This window comes from Schistocerca americana, chromosome 5 (genome assembly GCF_021461395.2).
Source record: "Schistocerca americana isolate TAMUIC-IGC-003095 chromosome 5, iqSchAmer2.1, whole genome shotgun sequence".
Classification (NCBI taxonomy): Eukaryota; Metazoa; Arthropoda; class Insecta; order Orthoptera; family Acrididae; genus Schistocerca; species Schistocerca americana.
This window is the reverse complement of record NC_060123.1, coordinates 137,725,382-137,747,941: the sequence shown is the minus strand read 5'-3', so window position 1 is coordinate 137,747,941 and position 22,560 is coordinate 137,725,382.

Genomic DNA, 22,560 nt, shown 5'->3' with positions numbered 1-22,560 from the left:
TTCACCGTTGTTATCGCGCAGTGAAGGTATTGATTGCGTCTTGCCACTGGTGTGCTTTATGTATGACCAGAATCTCTTTCGGTTTTCTCCAAGATTTCGAGAAAGAATTTCGTTGTGGAAATTATTAAAAGCATCTCGCATTGAAGTACGCTCCATATTTCGAACTCCTGTAAAAGTTTGCCAATCTTGGGGATTTTGTGATCGTTTAAATTTGGCATGCTTCCGGAAATAATCTTCAGGCCGTGGAACCTGTTGTCTGGATTTAACCTAAAGAAGGCCTTCTCATACCCATATAAATCCTTTGATACGCAATATGAGAAGTGCCAACAGAGCAAAAAACTGCATTATGTGATTTATCTCAATTGCGTACCTGGAAGTGTTGCTATTATGGGTAACTAACGTGCAGACTAATTGCCAAAAACGGTGTTGCATGTACTTCACACCGACATATCACACAGTGATTTTCGCACTGTACTTGCCAATCAGCAAGAACGGACTGGACTATGTTAGTGAACATGAACGGTGTCATGAAGGACATATAGTACTCGGCGATTCAACAACAGACTGCAAGCCACCCTTGGTTTCTTAACTACACAGTCAAGAAAAAGGGAAGTTCTTACTATTAGCAGACGAAGATCAGTTCAAATGAACGGCACTGAAACGAGATGTTTCTCAAAATTACTATCATCTCTGAGTTGTATCTCCTGCTTGGTTGAAAAGCACATTGTACATAAACTAATACAATGTAAGAACAAAAACAATATACTCGATTTTAAAAATTGAGATTTATTTTTCTCTCAGTTCCATGAAAAGGCCCTTTGTCAAATATATTTGCCATTTCATCTGTGTTTGTAGCAAATGACTTTTTGGAAATCAAAGACGCCATGGGACTAAAAATCGCTGACAACACCTTTAACCCTCTGAGTCTATAAAACATATAAAAATTTAATTTAAAATTTTTTGACAATATTGAGCTTTATCACCGTAATAAAAAACGAACTCAAGAAGCAATTGGTAAAAAGTAACTAACAGTTGTTCTACGAATGTTGTTTCACTTTGGAGTCACTGGAACATAGAGTTTTCAACCACTCATAATTTCATGGGATACATTCGAAAGCAAGTTCGCATTTTTTCTAGACTCAGTCTCTCATCTCGAAACTTCCATCAACTCCTAATACCTAAAACAAATTGTAGTCCTAAATAAGAAGCAAAAACGGCCTTAAAATTTAATAAATTTATATCAAAAGCACAAACCGCTCATAAAAGCAGTAGTGCAAATTCAAATTTATGTCACAATAGCTTTACATATACTTTCACCGTCAATAATCTCCTGAATATGACCACTATAAAAAAATACATTTCACACTCTCCTACAATCACGTAGTGCAGTCTCCGAGCCGACTGTTGTTTTGAACACTGTAAGTAACTGCTACCGTGTACTAAATTCGTAGAAGTACCTCATTATAGCACTATATGTGTCTGTCTTCCAACAGCATCGATGGTTTCAGGCGAAAGGCACTGGTACTTAAAAAGATAATTGATATAATGCTGGTGTCAGGCAGAAACCACTGGTACCGGAAGGGTTAGTAAAGACGACGACCTACAACTGAACGCGGCTTGGATACACCAATCGCGACATTGCATCGGGTGCATCGAACACGGAGTTAACCGTATAGGGCGACACCACGAACACGGGGTACACGAGAAACACCGGCCCCGCAACGAACTTGTGATGTCGCACTTATCACCTTGTCCGCCATACTTCGCGAACGCTCGGCTCCGTGCAGTGCACTCAGGAACTAAATATGTTAATGGAAAGGTACCGAGTAAAGGTCTTAACTTCGTCGTGTGCTATCGAGAGAATGCGTGCAGCCCATCAGCAGTTAAGGACTATCAAACTCGTCTGAAATAGTTACTCGCTCCCGGCCGGAGAAGGGCGCTGGCACTCCTAAGACCTGCAGTGTCACGTGGTGTGGGGTACACGCCGCATCCTGTCTTTCTTGTGGGACTCGCGCAGAGGTTAGTGACGTCACAGTAAGTAGCTGTAGTAAACAACGGCGTACCAGCAGCCCATCAGCAATCATTTCACTTGACAATGGCCAAACAATATCCGCTCGAAAGCTCGTGGCATTTTAACCACATGTCGTAGATGAAAGTCGGAGAACAGTTTGTTCTTTTTTGCCTCTACTTCCTTAACCTTAATACGCCATCCGTTCTGCCATTGCAGTACTTTTTGCGGCGACAGTAATTAGGCGTTTGTTACTGGTTTGTGATGTATGTATTTTCCGTTTCCAATTTACGTTGCCGCCAATACTAAACAAGCAGCAAAATACACGCCTCGTAATATAGCTTCTGTAAAATCCCCTTTCCATATCAGGAACTATTTGGGAAGTAACTGCTGTGTAGGCGTTCCACGACAGATCTCATACATTACAGCAGTTCCTGTTCCAGTGTGCAGTTTGTAAGGTGTTGCATCGTGGGCCGTGGCAGAGTGGTTACTAATGAAGAGGCGGGATGAGTAATGTGGCAGGCGGATGGGAGGGGGCCGGCCGCATTTCGCGCGGCGGTGTCTGGCGGGCGCCCAGCGCGTCACGTGCTGTGCCAACAGGGGGCGCCCGTCCAGAAGACAAGGCGGGCCGGAAGCCAGGGCGTGGCGGCTCAGCCGGAGCAGCTACACCGTTGCCTCCCTGCCAGTGTCTAGCAGTCACCTAGCCTACAGCCGTATCGCAGTGATAAGTACTAATAGTGAACGTCCTTCTCCGTTATACTTCCCACGAATCATTGCTTCTGGCCTCTGTACAGAAACTGAGAAAAGCAAAGCCGAAAGTCTGAGAGATTGTTTACTGTAGAACAGCAGTGCAAAGATTCACCGGCAGCGGCTACCACTAGCCACCTGATAGAAACTATCGACATGTACCTGATAATAATTTACCGTTTCTCGTCTTTCCTTTCACGTTGTAAGTCTTTCTACGAAAGAAAGTCAAAACTTTACAACAGCGATATGGAAAGACGTAAACATAAACATGTGTATGAACGCCAGGTAATAGACATACGAGGTGACGAATGTTATTGGATAGCAATATGCACATATGTAGACTGTATTAGTATCGCGTACATAAGGTAGAAAAGGGTAATGTATTGGCCGAGCTGTCATTTGTACTCAAGTGATTCATACGAGTATGAAAAGTGTAGTGTTGGCAGAAGAGCCAACACCGTGTTGCTAGAGGAGGCCGAAATGCACGCTTTTAAGCTCACGCAGATAGGCGTGAGGTCTGGAACAGTTAAAGGATTTGAGTCTAGCAAATAAAGTACGTAGCTGTTGGAATACTTAACTTTAATCCACAATTGGTGAACATCTCTCGTTACTGTACAAGCTTCACAATATTAATTATCAAATGCTTTGGCGCCTTGCTAGGTCGTAGCAAATGACGTAGCTGAAGGCTAAGCTAACTATCGTCTCGGCAAATGAGAGCGTATTGGTCAGTGTAGCTTCGCTAGCAAAGTCGGCTGTACAACTGGGGCGAGTGCTAGGAAGTCTCTCTAGACCTGCCGTGTGGTGGCGCTCGGTCTGCAATCACTGACAGTGGTGACACGCGGGTCCGACGTATACTAACAGACCGCGGCCGATTTAAAGTCTACCACCTAGCAAGTGTGGTGTCTGGCGGTGACACCACATTCCTCCCCCGCAAATCGGCGTACAGTTGTGTTATAAGGCTTCCGCCCGCCGTGGGGAGGACCCCACGTTGACGTATGCGACGAGGTGGGGAGCCTAACAACAGGCGAGGCTGTGCCACCCGCACCCGGCCATTCGGTCCGAGGGGAGCTAGGAAACGCTTGAAAACCTAGTCCAGGGTGCACGCCAACATGCGGTGTATGCGCCCGTAAAGAGACAGGAGGGGCCGAAGATTCGACCTCCATCGGGGCGGGGCAGCCGACGGGCGAAGACGACATCTGGGCCGGAGCCGGCAAGAGTTCCAAGTCGGAGGACAGCTGGTCACGGGAAGCGATCGGCGGCGCGTGACCCAGGGAGGCGCTTGGCGGCTGCAGCGAAGCGTCCACAGCGGGCGGCGCCGGCGGGAGAACAGGCGGCGACGGCGGCGGCGGCGCGTCGCCATGGGGCAAAATAGAAGGCAGCGTCGGTAACACCTGGGGATGAGGCGAGCCAGTAGATGGGTCCCCAGGGCGCTGACCGGACGGCACCGTCGCTGAAAGCAGACGGGGAGCGGCAGAACCCGCGCGACGACAGAGGCGCAGCTGATTGAGATGCCGACGCACCTCACCAGAGGCTCCCAAAACCAGATACATAGCGCGGCCGAGGCAGCGAAGAATGCGCCCTGCGAGCCAACGCTGTGAACCTCGATAGTTGCGATAGTATACAACGTCGCCTGGAGCAAAAGCAGGTGGCTGCCGCTGCACAGGAACCTGATGCGGCGGATGCAGCAAAGACATCAAAGTTCGATGAGGACGACCATAGAGCAACTCAGCCGGCGAGCGACCATCTCGGGACTGAGAGCGATACGAGGACAAAAAGAGCAATAACGAGTCCTCCCGAGAATGCGACTCTTTCAGCTTCAACATCTGTGACTTGAAAGTCCGGACCAGTCGTTCAGCGACACCGTTTGACTGAGGCGAAAACGGCGCGGATGTCAGATGTTGAATACCATTGGCCTTGCAGAATGACTGAAATTCGGCGGACATGAATTGTGGGCCATTGTCGGAAACAATAGTCTGTGGAAGACCTTCAATGCAAAAGATAGCGGATAACGCTTGGATGGTGGCAGACGACGTCGTGGAAGACATCCGGACAACAAAAGGAAATTTACTGAACGAATCTACCACAACCAACCATCGAGCATTCCAGAATGGACCAGCAAAATCGATGTGTAAGCGTTGCCAAGGGGAAGTGGCTTTTGGCCATGCAAAGAATTTCCGCGGCAGTGCCGATTGTTATTCGGCACACGCCATGCAAGAAGAGCACATTTTCGTAATCGCAGCATCGATTGCGAAGCAAGTACAGTGCTGACGAGCAAGTTGTTTCGTTCGCACTATACCCCAATGTCCTTGGTGGAGAAGCCGTAAGACAGAGGACTGTAACGAACGTGGGACCACGACTCTGGACTGATCATTATCAGAACGCAACAGCAAAACACCACGTCGAACTAAAAGTCTCTCCTTGTGAGCAAAAAATCGGCGAACCAACGGATCCTCGATCCGTGACTTTGACAAGGGCCATTGCGTAGCAACAAAAGGCAAAACGGTAGCAAGGACAGGGTCAGCAGCTGTGGCTGTAGCTACACGACGAAAAGCAATCAGAAACGATTCGACCACGTTATCTGTTTCCGCATCAATGAACATTCAAGCAAGTTCGGAAGAATCGAATGCTCTATCCTCAGCAACAGGCAAACGGGACAACGCATCGGCGTATCCGTGCTTAGCAGTGGACCGATACAGGATATCGTAGCGGTACTGCGAGAGGAAAATAGACCAGCGAATGAATTTCTGCGCTGTACGTGGAGGTACAGGCTTTTTCGGATGAAAAAGCGATGTCAAAGGTTTGTGGTCTGTGATGATGGTCAAGTGACGACCATACAAGAAATCATGAAACTTAGTAACACCAAAGACGAGAGCCAAACCTTCTTTATCTATCTGTGAATAATTTCTTTGCGCAGACGACAGCAGTTTGGACGCAAAGGCAATAGGGCGATCGTGTGAACCATCTTTGTGCGCAAGCACAGCACCTACCCCGAAATCCGATGCATCTACCATCAACAAAAGGGGTTTCTGGGGATCGAATGGCGTAAGGCAAATATTAGAAAGCAACGCCGCTTTCAACTGGAGAAAGACGCGTTCGCATTCCGTCGTCCAGACAAACGGAACACCTTTACGGCGTAAGCGATGAAGCGGAGCTGAAATGGAAGAGGCTTTGCACACATATGTGTTATAGTAATTTATTTTTCCCAGCACACTCTGTAGCTGCTTCAAATTCTGCGGCGAAGGCAAGTCTTGTATGGCACGGAGGTGCTCTGGACTGGGATGTATGCCTTGGGCATTGAGTACATGGCCCAGACATGGTAAGTCACGAGCAAAAAACACACATTTGTCCTTCCGCAAGCGAAGACCATTGTGTCGCAAGACCTGAAATAATGTTCTGAGATTGGCTAAATGTTCTTCTTCCGTCTTTCCGGAGATCACAATATCGTCCAGATAGTTTGCTGCAGTAGGGACCGACGCACAAACAGTTTGTAGATATTGCTGAAACAATGCAGGGGCGGATGCACACCCGAATGGCAGTCTTTTGAATCGATACAAACCAATATGCGTGTTAACCACCAAGACGCGCTGGGATTCGTCGTCCACTGGTATTTGCAAGTAAACATCTGCTAGGTCCAACTACGAAAAATATTTACCCGGGCACAGTTTGTCAAAAAGATCCTCTGGGCGGGGTAAAGGAAAAGTTGCAATCACTAGTTGTGGATTCACCGTTGCCTTGAAGTCCACACAAAGTCTCAATTTTCCAGAAGGTTTTGGCAAAATTACTAAGGGTGATGCCCAGAGAGAAGCCTGCATACGTTCAATCACACCTTGTGATTCCAAATCGTGTAATGTTCTTGCGACCTCATCATGCAATGCGTGGGGAACATCGCGCGCTCTGAAAAATTTCGGTTGCGCGTTTACTTTCAGTTCCAAATGTGCTTTATAGTTCGTAGCGCAACCGAGGCCCAACGCAAAAATGTCTGCAAATTCCTCACATAGACTAGAAACACTGGCTGAAGGCACAGTCTGGTTCACTGATAGGACCTGATTGACTATAGACAAGTTAAACAATTGAAATAAATCTAAACCAAACAAGTTTACTGCAGAAGAAGAACGAAGGACGTAAAAAGACACAAGTTTTGTTTGTCCCTTGTATGTTGCAAGAAGACTGCACTGTCCTAACACAGGGATATTCTGACCGGAATAACTATTTAACTTAACATTTGCGGCACGCAACGGAGGTGTGCCCAGTTGTTTGTACGTGTCTTTATTGATCAATGAAACTGCAGCTCCAGTATCGAGCTGGAATGGTATCACGTGGCCATGAATGTCCAAATCTACAAAAAGCTTATTGTCCTGCTGACGACAAGAGCGACTGTCTCGTGCAACGTGAACAGGCACTGGCACAGAAGCACTTGCTACTTGACGTGATTTCCAGCGACGGCGACGCACACTATTTGTGGGACAAACACTGTCACAGTTAGAGAGAGTGGCACTGGGCAGAGTGGAATTAACTACATGAATTTCCATGGGCGAGGGTTCACGAGCCTGAGTATTCTTGGTTCAATTCTGGCGCGAAGCAAAGGGCCTGGAATGGTTGTGAGTGTCCGTTCTGAGCTTTTTCTGGCAAACACTCTGAACATGTCCTTTTTTATTACAGAAAAAGCAAATAGCTTGGCGTGATGGGCAATTCTCACCGCGGGCATGATTTTAGCACTGCATTTGCTTGCTGGCGCGGCACACGTGGCTGCTCGGACGGGCGCGAGGGCTGTTTACTGTTCCGTGCAGCTCGTCCGGCGGGCCGGTTAATATGACTCACAGCTGGCGAAGTTGCAAATGATTCCTGAGCAAAGTCAAGTGTGTCTTGCCTATCCAATATGTCCATCACTTGTTGAAGGGAGGAATTGACTAGTTTCAAAATTTGCTCCTGTATACGAACATCAGAAACGTTCTGTGCAATTGCATCACGGACCATAGTATCTGAATAAGGGAGTCCACATTCACATGCAAAAGCACAATCCCTAGTAAGGCCTTGCAAAGTTGCAACCCACTCTCATTTAGTTTGACTGGCCGTACGTTTTGTACGAAAAAACGTATACCTCTTTGCAACTACATTGACTGATTCCTTGAAATATGCATCTAATGCCGACAAAATTTCGTCGTAGGACAGAGTTGCTACGTCGCGTCGGGGAAATAATTTCACTATCACACGGTACGTGTGCACCCCGACAGATGCTAACAAAAAAGGCTGCCGCTCGTTACCTTGAATTCTGTAGGCGGCGAGATGGAATCCAAATTGGCGTGACTACTCCGTCCAGCTTTCCAGTGCCGCATCAAAAGGACGAAAAGGTGGTGCAACTGCATGTTGTGGCTGCGGAAGCGGTGCAGCGGCGGCCGCCGCATCGTTTTGCATTGCACGTTGACCCTGGACGAGCTGTCCAAGGGCATCCAATAAGGCCTGCGTCTGCTGAGTCTGCAAGCGATAAAATTCGGACAGTACATCTGGAGATTGTGGCGAAGCCATGACACAATGAAATCGTCTAACAACAAACACAAAATCCTCGGCGCCATGTGAAGTGTTGGCAGAAGAGCCAACACCGTGTTGCTAGAGGAGGCCGAAATGCACGCTTTTAAGCTCACGCAGATTGGCGTGAGGTCTGGAACAGTTAAAGGATTTGAGTCTAGCAAATAAAGTACGTAGCTGTTGGAATACTTAACTTTAATCCACAATTGGTGAACATCTCTCGTTACTGTACAAGCTTCACAATATTAATTATCAAATGCTATGGTGCCTTGCTAGGTCGTAGCAAATGACGTAGCTGAAGGCTAAGCTAACTATCGTCTCGGCAAATGAGAGCGTATTGGTCAGTGTAGCTTCGCTAGCAAAGTCGGCTGTACAACTGGGGCGAGTGCTAGAAAGTCTCTCTAGACCTGCCGTGTGGTGGCGCTCGGTCTGCAATCACTGACAGTGGCGACACGCGGGTCCGACGTATACTAACGGACCGCGGCCGATTTAAAGGCTACCACCTAGCAAGTGTGGTGTCTGGCGGTGACACCACAAAAAGGTGTCGTACGTGATTACGGCCGAAAGACGGGAATTAACAAACCCGGAATGGTAGTTATAGCTAGACGCATGTGATATTCAATTTTGGAAACTGTTAAGAAATCCTCTGTCGCGACATCCTTAGTATAATGAGCGTGCCGAGAGAATCAAATTTCAAGTACGAGAGTGAGTCATATGAAAACCTTAAATACTTTTTTTAATATTATTTATTGTGCAGAAGTGGTACAAAGCTGCATCACTTTTCAATATAATCTCCCCCACGCTCAATGCAAGTCCTCCAGCGCTTACAAAGCGCATAAATTCCTTTAGAAAAAAATCTTTTAGTAGTCCACGCAACCACTCATGCGCCGCGTGGCGTACCTCTTCATCAGAACGGGACTTCTTTCCTCCCACTGCGTCTTTGAGTGGTCCAAACATATGGAAATCACTTGGGGCAAAGTGGTGAGTATGGTGGATGAGGAAAACACTCAAAATGCAGATCTGTGATTGTCGCAACTGTTGTACGGGCAGTGTGGGGCCTTGCGTTGTCATACTGCAAATGGACACCTGCTGACAGCAATCCACGTCGCTTTGATTTGACTGCAGGCCACAGATGATTTTTTTAGGAGATCTATGTATGATGCACTGGTGACAGTGGTCCCTCTAGGCATGTAATGATCCAAAATGACGCCTTTTTCGTCCCGAAAGAGAGTCAGTATAACCTTCCCTGCTGATCGTTGTGTTCGAAACTTCTTTGGTTTTGGTGATGAGGAATGGCGCCATTCCTTGGTCGCTCACTTCATTTCCGGTTGGTGGAAGTGAACCCAGGTTTCGTCCCCAGTAACGATTCTTGCAAGAAAGCCATCATCTTCTCGTTCAAAGCGCCGATGAAGTTCTTCACAAGCATCAACACGTCGTTCTCTCATTTCAGGAGTCAGCTGCCGTGGCTCCCATCTTGCACGCACTTTGTGAAACTGGAGCACGTGATGCACAATGTGGTGTGATGACCCATGACTAATCTGTAAACATGCTGCAATGTCGTTCAGTGTCACTCGGCTGTTTTCCTTCACTATGGCTTGAACTGCTGCAATGTTCTGTGGAGTCACAACTCGTTGTGCCTGTGCTGGACGAGGAGCATCTTCCACTCAAGTCACATCATTCGTAGACTTGCTGCTGTGACAAAAATGCATCACCGTACTAAACTTTCATTCGTCGATGAATTTCAATAGGTTTCACACTTTCACTACGCAAAAACCGAATAACAGAACGCTGTTCTTCTCTGGTGCAAGCCGCAAGTGGGGCGGCCATCTTTATACTGTTACTGCGACGGTATGTGTGGATCTGCACTATGGTGCCACCTACAGGCCATTCTGCATGCTGTTTGTAGCATGCTTATCAAATTACAGGGTAACGGCGCGAGATTTCGATTTGTTATTACAAATTAAAGGTTTTCATTTCACTCGCCCTCGTATTATCTCTCACTGCGGACAACGCAGCGGCCGACGGCCTCCACTTAACGACTGAAGGCAGCAGCGCGTGCGTAGAGTTGTCAGTGCTAACAGACAAGCAACACTACGTGAAATAACCGCAGAAATCAACGTGGGAAGTATGACGAACGTATCCATTAGGACAGTGCGGCGAAATTTGGCGTTGATGGGCTATGGCAGCAGACGACCGACGCGAGTGCCCGCGCTAACAGCACAGCGTCGTCTGTGGCACATCTCCTGGTCTCGTAACCGTATCGGTTGGACCATAGATGACTGGAAAACCGTCGTCTGGTCAGATGAGTCCCGATTTCAGTTGATAAGAACTGATGGTAGGGTTCGAGTGTGGTACAGACCACACGGAATCGTGAAGCCAAGTTGTTAACAACACACTGTGCAAGATGGTGATGGTTCCATAACGATGTAGGCTGTGTTTACATGGAATGGACGGAGTCTTCTGGATGCTCGGATACTTCATTTGCAGCTATTCGTGGACTTCATGTTCCCGAAAAATGATACGCCTTGTCCCCGGAACACAGCTGTACGCGATTGGTTTGAAGAACATTCTGAACAATTCGAGCGAATTATTTGGCCACCCAGATCGCCCGACATGAATCCCATCAAACATCTATGGGACGTAATCGAGAGGTCAGTTCGTGCACAACACCCTCAACTGGCAACCCTTTCGCAATTGTGGACTGCTATAGAGGCAGCCTGGCTCACTATTTCTGCAGGGGACTGCCAACGGATTTTCGAGACCATCCCAGTCAAGTTGCTACAAAACGCCGGCCAAAAGGAGATCCTACACAATATTTGGAGATGTCCCTCGTCTTATAACAAGAATGTTTTTCAATATGTTATTTTAATTGTTGACTTGTAGATTTAAATAGCAGGCATACTTTGTTTATATACATACAGTGTGAATACGTAAAATTACAAGGACTAATTAACAGGCGCTTGAAAATGGCAAATCGCCGAAATCAAAAATCGGTTGATTGTGTGAAATAAATTAATGTGGTCGTAGTACAGCCACGATCATTACGTTCCTCGTAGAAGGAAAATAAACGCCAGTTGTATATTTAAATGGCAGGCATACATTGTTTATATACATACAGTGTGAATGCGTAAAATTACAAGGACTAATTAACAGGCACTTGAAAATGGCAAATCGCCGAAATCAAAAATCGGTTCATTGTGTGACATAAATTAATGTGGTCGTAATACAGCCATGATCATTACGCTCCTTGTAGAAGGAAAATAAACGCCACCCCACATTCGATGACACCTACTAGCGCGCAAATTGTTTCTACAACGACACACGTACCCAAATAAAGTGGAATCAGTAAAATCGAGCAGCTGTAACACAACATGCGGCACAAAAATAAGAAAAGGAAACATACACGCGGAATTCTGATAACAATCATCACCTTCGAGCATTAATACGATTAGTGCTACAAGACAACGATACAGCAGAATACAGCCATCCGTGCGAGCTAGCTTCCCTGGGAAACACCCTCAGTACAGAACGACAACCAGACAGCAATGTCTGTCACAGAAAACGGTTGGCTAAATTACGTTCAAATTTACAAGAACGTCTCCGAGATAATAGACGGTACAAGATATGTTTTCTACTGCCCATTAACAAACTCTATGGTTAGGTACATTATAGCATTCATTTACACTGGTGAAATATTAGCAGTACAGAACGTGCTTACCTATGGAATCAGGACGGACTCTATAAGCACTCTTCAGAGCGCAGAAACGTATCAGAATACGACCAACCCTGATAACAAATAAGATACACTGACTCTGATTCGTACTACGAGAAATGTTAACACAGACATATACTTCATGCGGATCAAAGGGCATTCAGGCGTCACTGGAAACTAAATAGTCGTCAGATATGATAGAGAAATTATTAATCAAGGCATATTCCATGGAATTAGATTCTCCTCTAGTGACGCCGACAAGCACAAGAACAATGAAACAGATAATGGACTTTAACATATGAAGCAAAGAAAGATTTCATGGCAATGTTCAACCATAACTGCCTAGGTAACCATGGCTTAGCCGATTCAGAATGTGTAAACTGCACCACAGCATTATAATACGAATGTGGTTAGAACATGAATTTTATTCTACTCACCACTATAAAATTAAAGTTATAGATTCCCCACAGTGCAGTCAGGGCAGTCAAGAAGAAGCTGATTTAAATCACATAATATTAGCATACACTACATTCTGAACACAACAAACAAGATTATACCTTTGGCTGAACCAGATGAAGATTCCATTGCCTACATCCATTACTGTATCCTTAAGTGCGAATTATGGTTGAAATAGCTCTGAGCACTATGGGACTTAACTTCTAAAGTCATCAGTCCCCTAGAACTTAGAACTACTTAAACCTAACCAACTTAGGACATCACACACATCCATGCCCGAGGCAGGATTCTAACCCGCGACCTTAGCGGTCACGCGGTTCCAGACTGTAGCACCTACAACCTCTCGGCCACCCAGGCCGGCAAGTGCAAATTAGTTAAAGATACATCCCAACATAGGAATATACCTAAAACAATCGAGAATCAATATTTAACTTAATTTTGTCTTGTTTTTTATGTCTCTGTATGTAACCGTGTATACATGTTTAAGTAACTCGTATATTTTAAAAATGTATCTCATACAGATTTATTCACAAAACATAGTTGATGAATTCATGGTTACCACCTAAAACCAAATAAATAATAAGACAGCCAATTCGTAAAGTACAATTGTAACAAATTTATGGCTGTGATATCCGACATGAGAATATTTCACGCATTTATGTTGGAGACTCACAAACGTCTTAAATCGTCTTCGATGCGCTCATCAAGTAAGCGCTAGAAAATGTAACGACATGTTGCTACATACGTATTAACGTTGCAGCGTTGAGATGGTACTGAACACTGTTTCGTACTGCATTAACAGCAGTTGGCGGACCACCGTACTGGTCAGCTGTGTGACTATCATGCGAACGATAACTGCTCTGTTTCAGATACTGCCAGGAGGTTTTGCTTTCTAAGGGTGTAGGGAACTGTTGCACGCATGCGAGGGGCTATTTCAATAAGACGTAGTGGCTGCAACGCCGGAAAGTTGACAACGATCGCAAGAGCAGTGTGCTGACGTCACATCTCTCTCTCTCTCTCTCTCTCTCTCTCTCTCTCTCTCTGTGTGTGTGTGTGTTTACATAGTATCGTTGTCGTGTGCTAAAATTACTCCAGAGCACAGCACCCTACGATATTTGTTTCGGAATGTTTCTCGTAACTCGTTTGGCAGTGTGGCGTTCAATGCCGAATTGATTGTTGTGTCTCGTTCTCTAAACTATACTAACAGTATAGCACTCCTGTCGAAAAATAAAGTGTACGTAACTTACTTTGGAGAAAAGAAACAGAACTTCCTGATTCCTGGCTGAACGTCACTGCGTTAACACGTGCCTGAGACTCATACGACTTCCCAGCTATAGGCACTCGGATAATGTATCTTTCATCTGTTCCAGAGTACGTCTTCTTCGAGGGTTCGGGACTGAATTCAGCTGGTTTTATGCATTGTGTGTGACAACAGGCGTGTATGTGTAGCGTCCAGGACTAGCAAAACCACCCCCTATGTACGACGACTAAATATTGGACATACGTACAGCGTGGTAGGATGTATTTGATCTTTGTCAAAAGAAGATTCTAGCAAAGAAGCAAGCACCTTCACACGTCTGAAATAACGGTGTTGCCATTTCGCAGATGAGTTAGAAAGCCACTGTTCTTTGCTAAGCGAGGTTCTGCCACTTGGCGATGCCTTCCTCTGATCTGCGAACAGTCTTACCCAGACAATTATTGGAGCACTTATAGCTTAGTGTGGCTGCCAGCGAAGGGCCGTAGGGTTTACACGTCAGAATAGCATCTGAATTATTTTAGGATCGTCTTCAAACATAGCTGATAGGTACAATAAAATTACAAGCTCTTTTATTCTATGCAAATACAACTTATAAAACAAAGGGCAAAGATACTGTGTATCCAATTATACCAGTGATGATTGATAGCCGCGATCCAAAAGAAGAAGAAGAACGCATTGCATCACGTCCTGTGCATATGATATTAGAAGAAGGGCTTTTCTCTTCAGCGTTATTTGGAAGGCTTGCTATTTCTGGCCAGCAGTCACATCCACCAAACATGGGAAAGGCTGAGAGAATCTGCGCTTCACACACGGCCCCACAATCCCATAAGGGGTCTGCGGTGATCGGCGGACAAATTGAACAGCGGCCATTGTGGTAGTGGCGCAAAGTGCCTTGTTCATTTAACCTCAGTGTGTCTGAATTCTACAGTTAAAATGAAATACCATAGGTAATATGGTTTACGAAAATAATTTGCTTTCTGCTGTCTGTTGTTCGGAAAACGAAAAAAATATGGAACAGCTCCATCTTTCAGACTTCTACCATTAACATTGTTCGCAAGGAAACAACTTCCCTTGAAATGTTCCAAAAATAAAAAAAAGGTTATCTGTCGATAGCAAACCTTGCCTCCTGACAGGGTATAACCATTTTCTAAAAGCTGTGGTTCTGAAACAGTTGTAGACACATTTATCAGGCAAGTACATTAACACACAAAACGTCTAAAAATTCCACTTAGCTATGAAAGGTAATACTGGTTTTTATTGAATTTATTTGCACAATTAACACTACGCAACCCTTCGCCATTTTTCTTCATATAAACTGGAATGTACAGGCAGTACAATTACGACCAACAAACACTGTATATGTATGCCCCTATAAATATATAACGGTCGACTTATGTCCTTACGAGCCTTATCACTGCAATGGCATCCAGCCTAAGGTTCAAACTATGCAGCGACTGCAGCGCCCTCGGGGCGTAGAGTAGAAATATCTCTGGAGTGAGCACTGCGTTCTGCGAATGTTGCCAACATTAAAATGGAATTGTCGCAGTATCTCGGGCCGACGTTGGTTGTTTAAGGCCAATTGACTCCGGCCGCTGCGTCTCGTCACGCCACGTCAATTCAAGTCACGTCAAAACATTTCAAAGTGCATTTCAAATGGCGGCAATGACACAGGCCGTAAGCGGGCCGTTACGGCACACAATGTCAAGGTTTCTCGGAAAGAAAGATTTGACTGTATCGTCGTCTGCCAATGGAAGTTAACCTATTTTCGCTGCACTCACCCTTGTTATATTAATGGATCTTGTGCTTTCGTTTCTTCTTAATCTTTATTTTATTATTGTGTTTTGTTTCCGGGGCAAATTGCAAATGTTCCATGACGACTTGAATGTTTTTTTTCTAGTCAATGTGTTTACGTAAGCGAGGTCAAATATCTGAAAGAGAGAAATTATTTAGGTTTTACATTAATAGAACAGAGCTAACGTCCTTAATGTATATAAAACAAGAACATAAGATAACGAGGCAATTTCCACTAAATAACGTTTTAAATGAAATGGTCTGCTTTAATTAAGGAGAAAAATACCGTTGTCTGTAATGTTTTTAGGTATGTACGAAAGAAACCCAATGGATTAAGTAAACAGGCGCGATTTATTCCGTTGTAGCCGTTGTTTGAGGTGTTTCTACATGTATATATAGTTTCCCTAGAAAATAATACAGATGTTTTGAAATTCTGTTTCACTTCTCAGCTCATTAACAAAGAAAACGGATCCTGTTTGCTTTGGCTATTAATAAACTTTGTCGTTGTTAGTTCCTGAATTCCGATACTTTAAGCTGACCTTTTGTATCACAGATGCTGTTTCATAGCCTCACTTTCGCCGTCCAATACTGGTCTGTGAAAACAGACGTGACGTAATGTGACGGACAGTGTAAATGCAGGCTGATGTAAAGGTTCCATGGCGTGATGCCCGTTCGTTTTGCTCTTGAAAGCGTGCAGCCCACTTTATTCGAGGTATCAAATGCAATAATCCGCGCCGTCCCGAGATCATGTGATGACGGCAGTAATGTGTGATGACAACACAAAATCAATTCTGTGCATCTGAATCCTATGTCCAGAGATATCTCTAATCTATGGTTTCACAGAATATCTGTGCGGCCTGTGCCAAACGAAATAGCATCAAAAGGCGTAGTGGTTGTCAGCTGTCTAGCTCAAAATGGACCACAAATAGCGGCGCGAGACCGATAATACGAGTAGTTTACAGTGTGGTCGACATCCAGGCAGCGAGTACGTATAACAACACAACGGACAGTACATGAAGAAGTCGACTGAATAGACCGTCGAAATACCGCGCAGAAAATAAAAGGGACAACTCCGCTGAACAGCCTATGGCACACCATCGATCAGTCACGCTGAGAAAACCGGGGCGCTTTGAAACCGTGCGCGTTGCACGGCGAGGCTGTGAAATATCGCCCGGGAACAGCTCGCCGGCGCCGGGTCTGGCCGCTGTCCACGGAGCAGGGCTCAGGGAGCAGCCCACGTGTTCCGGCCGGTCGGCGCCCGTCCCGTGATCGTCGCGCCGCTGTCAACAGCAGCCGCCTGCCAATTTGCGCAACACGCGAGCAGAGCTCGCACCTGCAAGCCGAGCGCAGCGTTCCTCTGTCTACACCCTAGACTAGGGCGAACAGCCAGGCCAGCAGCGCTTCGGTAGATATGTATGACGCACCAGCCCACCCAGCTCTCCACAACACGTCACCCGTCCTAACTCGAGATCCGCCAACACAGCGAAAGCACGTAGATTGGGTTGGGTTGTTTTGAGCGAGGAGACCAGACGCCGAGGTCATTGGTCTCATCGGATTAGGGAAGGACGGGGAAGGATATGTATGACGCACCAGCCCACCCAGCTCTCCACAACACGTCACCCGTCCTAACTCGAGATCCGCCAACACAGCGAAAGCACGTAGATTGGGTTGGGTTGTTTTGAGCGAGGAGACCAGACGCCGAGGTCATTGGTCTCATCGGATTAGGGAAGGACGGGGAAGGATATGTATGACGCACCAGCCCACCCAGCTCTCCACAACACGTCACCCGTCCTAACTCGAGATCCGCCAACACAGCGAAAGCACGTAGATTGGGTTGGGTTGTTTTGAGGGAGGAGACCAGACGCCGAGGTCATTGGTCTCATCGGATTAGGGAAGGACGGGGAAGGAAGTCGGCCGTGCCCTTTCAAAGGAACCACCCGGCATTTGCCTGTAGCGATTTAGGCAAATCACGGAAAAACTGAATCAGAATAGCCGGACGCGGGATTGAACCATCGCCCCCCCCCCCCCCCCCCCGAATGCGAGTCCAGTGTGCTAACCATTGCGCCACCTCACTCCGTCATCTACGTACACATCTACACTCCGCACGCTCCTCCTGATACACTATGTGAGGGCCGGCCGTTGTGGCCGAGCGGCTCTAGGCGCTTCAGTCTGAAACCGCTCGACCGCTACGGTCGCAAGTTCGAATCCTGCCTCGGGTATGGATGTGTGTGATGTCCTTAGGTTAGTTACGTTTAAGTAGTTCTAAGTTCTAGGGGACTATAGACCTCAGATGTTAAGTCACATAGTGCTCAGAGCCAGTTAAAACCATTTATACACTATGTCGTAAAAAGTATGCGGAACTACCCAAAAAATTAGGTGCATTGTGCTGCCACGTACTGCCAGGTACTCCACATCAGCGGCCTCAGTAGTCATTAGACATCGTGATAGAACAGAATGAGGCGAACTTCGAATGTGGTCAGGTGATTTGGTGTCACTTGTGCCATACGTCTGTACGCGAGATTTCCACACTCCTAAACATCCCTAGGTCCACTGTTTCCGAAGTGATAGTGAAGTGTAAACTTGAGGGGACACGTACAGCACAAAAGCGTATAAGCCGACCTCATCTGTTGACTGACAGAGACCGCCAACAGTTGAAGAGGGTCGTAATGTATAATAGGCAGACATCTACCCAGACCATCACACAGGAATTCCAAACTGCATCAGGATCCACTGCAAGTACAATGACAGTTAGGGGGGAGGCGAGAAAACTTCATGGTCGAGGGGCTGCTCATAAGTCGCACATCACGCCGGTAAATGCCAAAGGACGCCTCGCTGTGTGTAAGGAGCGTAAACATTGGGCGCTTGAACAGTGTTGTGTGGAGTGACGAATCAGGGTACGCAATGTGGTGATCCGATGGCAGGGTGTGGGTACGACGAATGCCCGGTGAACGTCATCTGCCAGCGAGTGTAGTGCCAACAGTAAAATTCGGAGGCGGTAGTGTTATGGTGTGTTCGTGTTTTTCGTGGAGGGGGCTTGCCCCTCTTGCTGTTTTGCGTGGCACTATCACAGCACAGCCTTACATTGATGTTTTAAGCACCTTCTTGCTTCCCACTGTTGAAGAGCAATTCGGGGTTGGCGATTCCGTCTTTCAACACGATCGAGCACCTCTTCGTAATACACGGCCTATGGCGGAGTGTTTGCACGAAAATCAAATCCCTGTAATGGACTGGCCGGCACAGAGTCCTGACCTGAATCCTACAGAACACCTTTCTGATATTTTGGAAGGCCGACTTCGTGCCAGATCTCACCGGCTGACATCGATACCTCTAGCCAGTGCAGCACTCCGTGAAGAATGGGCTGCCATTCCCCAACAAACCTTCCAGGACCTGATTGAACGTACTCCTGCGAGAGTGGAAGCTGTCATCAAAGCTAAGGGTGGGCCAACACCATACTGAATTCCAGCATTACCGATGGAGGGATCCACGAACTAGTAAGTCATTTTCAGCCAGGTATATAGATACTTTTGATTAGGTAGTGTATGTACTGAAGGTGAACTCCTCACACTTCCCGCCATTCCTCCTGCATTCCAGTGTGGAAATCTCGCGTACAGGCGTATGACACAAGTGACAAATGGTTCAAAGGGCTCTGAGCACTATGGGACTTAACATCTGAGGTCATCAGTCCCCTAGAACTTAGAACTACTTAAACCTATGGTCCACGGGAAGGTCAATTGTTGATAAGCCTCCGCGTGTGCGGGAATTTTAATTTTCCCTTTATTGTTTTTTCGCCAGGTACACACCCAAGGTGACAAAAGACATGGCATACCTGCCTTTTGCCAGTGCAGTGCAGCAACCTGACGTGGCATGGACTCGACAAGTCGTTGGAAGTCCCCTGGAGATGTACTGAGACATGCTGCCTCTTTCCCCGTTCCTAATTGCGAAAGTGTTACTGGTGCAGTGTTTTATGCACGAACTAAACTCTCGATTACGTCCCATACATGTCCGATGGGATTCCAGTCTGCGATCTGGATGGCCAAATGACTCCCTCAAACCGTCCAGGATGTTCTTTAAACCAATCGCAAACAGTTGTGGCTCCATGACATGGCGCATAGTCATCCATTAAAATTCCATCGTTGTTTGGGTACACGAACTTCATGAATGGCTGAAAATTGTCTCGAAGCAGCTAAACATAACTACTTCCAGTCAATGATCGGTTCAGTTTGACCACAGGACCCAGTCCATTCCATGTAAACACAGCCCACACCATTATGGAGCCACCACAGTGCCTTGTTGACAATTTGGGTCTATGACTTCTTGGGGCCTGCGCCACACTCGAACGCTGCCATCAGCTATTACGAACTCAAACAGTTTTGTAGTCGTCTAGGATCCTGCAGAGTCACTGAAGGCAATTTCGTGCTGTTACCAAAGGCACTCGAGTCGGTCGTTGCTACCGCACTGGAAGATTGCTGCGCCAAATTTCGGCTTTCTGTACTAACAGATACTTTCGTAGTACATCTCACGTTTATTTATGTGGTTATTTCACGCAGTGCTGCTTGTCTGTTTGCAATGACAACTCCACGCAAACGCCGCTCCTCTCTGTCGTTACGTGAAGGGCGCCGGCCACTGCGTTGCCGTGCTGCGAGGTAATGTCTGAAATTTGGCATGCTCGGCACTCTCTTGATACTGTGGATCTTGGAAAACTGAATTTCCTTACGAATTCAGAAACTGAGTGTCCCCTGCGTCTAGCTGCAACTACGTTCCGCGGTCAAAGTCCCCTCGGGCCAGCGCAATCGCCTAGGACGACTTTTCACATGAATCACTTGAGTACATGCGACAGCTCCGCTAATGCACTCCCCTCTTATACCTTGAGTACGGGATACTAACGCCATCTGTATACGTGCCTATCACTGTCCCATGACTTTTGTCATATCAGTGTACATAAGAAAAGCAAAATATTGATTGACTCTCACAGGCATAAACGCTCTCGCAATTTTAAAATTAAACAACGTGATGCGTCGTAGGGTCTACCACTGCAGTTCGCTGAGCATCTCCGTGGCGCTTACGCGCTTTATAAACGAAGCTATGACTTGATAAACGTACTCATGGCGAAGCGCGATACTCTTCTTTGTATCTTCTGTGTCTCATCTATGAATCCCAGAATGAAGAGCAATATTCAGGTATTGGTGGGTGCTGGGTTTTTTCAGCTATGTCCTTCGTGAGTGTACGACACTTTCTGAGGAATCTCCCAATGAATGTCATTTAGTACCATAAGTTTCATTGGTCATTCAACTTTAAATCGTTTCATATGCATACTCCCAAGTTCCCAGATACTTAATCGATGTGACTGCTTCCAATGACTGCTCGAGTAATCACACAATAACGGATCTTTGCAGCTATTTACGTGTAACACATTAAATTTATTAATGTTGAAAGTCAACTGTTAATTCTTGCTCCAAACGTCGATACTCAGCAGGTCTTCCCATATTTCACTGCTGTTTTCTAGCTCTGCGACTTCTCTGTACAAACAACATCATCGCGAACAACCTGCATCTTCGGAAGGAATCTAGTAGGTCATTCATATATATTATGAACAGTAATGGTCTTATAACATTTCCTTAGAGGTATGGCCGACGCTACATTTACGTCTGATAACTTCTCTCCGATGAAATGACGTGCAAGGTACTGTTTCATTCAGTCACATTCCACCATATTCAGTACGCACTTATTCTGTTCAATAACGCCGGTACCAAACCTTATTGAATGCCTTCCGCAAGTCAATGAACACTGTAGCAACCCGATCGCTGCCGTCTGTTGTTTTCTGTCCCTCTTTAACAATCATAGCGAGCTGGGTTTCCCAGATCTTTGCTTACGAAATCCTTATTGATTCCTACTGGGGAAACTCTCCGTCTCAGAAAGGGGTATATGAGCTTGAGACGAATTCCAAGATTCTACAAACGACTGGCGTGAGGAATGTATGCCTGTAGTTGCATTCGTCTGTTCGAAGGTCCAACTTGAAATCGGGAGTGAGACGGTCTATCTATGGGCATAGCTACAGTCTGGAACCGCGTGACCGCTACGGTCGCAGGTTCGAATCCTGCCTCGGCATGGATGTGTGTGATGTCCTTAGGTTAGATAGGTTTAAGTAGTTCTAAGTTCTAGGGGACTGATGACCACAGTCCCATAGTGCTCAGAGCCATTTGAACCATTTGATGGGCATAGCAATATTGATAACCGAAGTTCCATGTTTGAGAGCAAGTTCGGTTTTTATTAGGTAGTCAGTCGTTTGTGTCGTGTAGCCACGGTCACAAATTTCAGCTGGTCATGTGGAACGGTACCCGACGTGAAAAGAAGATAAACGAACGCTTTGAGTACGGTAAAGGGGTAGTAATGAAAGCAAGAGTATTAACTAGTAATATGAGTGTATGTGCAATGGGAAATTTACAATCCTCAAACCAGTCACAAAGGCAATCACAAGAAAACGCAAACACAGGCTTGTAGTTCACAAAGATTTATTGCACATATCCCCAAAAACAAGTTTTACAGAATCTTTTACAAACAGGCCTTCCAATAGCCACAACAAATGTAATGAAAAACCTAATACAGTAAATGGAATGAAACATGTTAAGTAAAGACCCTTCCTTTTAACTAAATAAAAATAGCCCCAGATAAATCTAGATGACAAGCATAATTGCCCACAAATTTAACAGGAATTCACCGGGACTAAATCCCTGTTGGTAAAACAAGCAACAGTACAGAATATTAAATAACAAATTTTAAGTAAAAAAGAAAATTCCCCAACGGGAACCTTAGACCAATAAACAGATCATAGAACAACGGAAATCCACCAATTGTACAGTGACTTAATCTACTGAACTCACTCGTAAAATCCCTTACAAATATAACAACAATATTTAAGCAGAAAAGACAGTTATCTTAACAGTTGAAGTTCCACGCAACAGGGGGCCACCCGGTTGGATGACCCACCCTAACACAAGAGTGACCGAACTACTATGAACAGGGGACGCACCTTGGCGCGGCCCCAACACATTAACCAGAGGAGTCTCC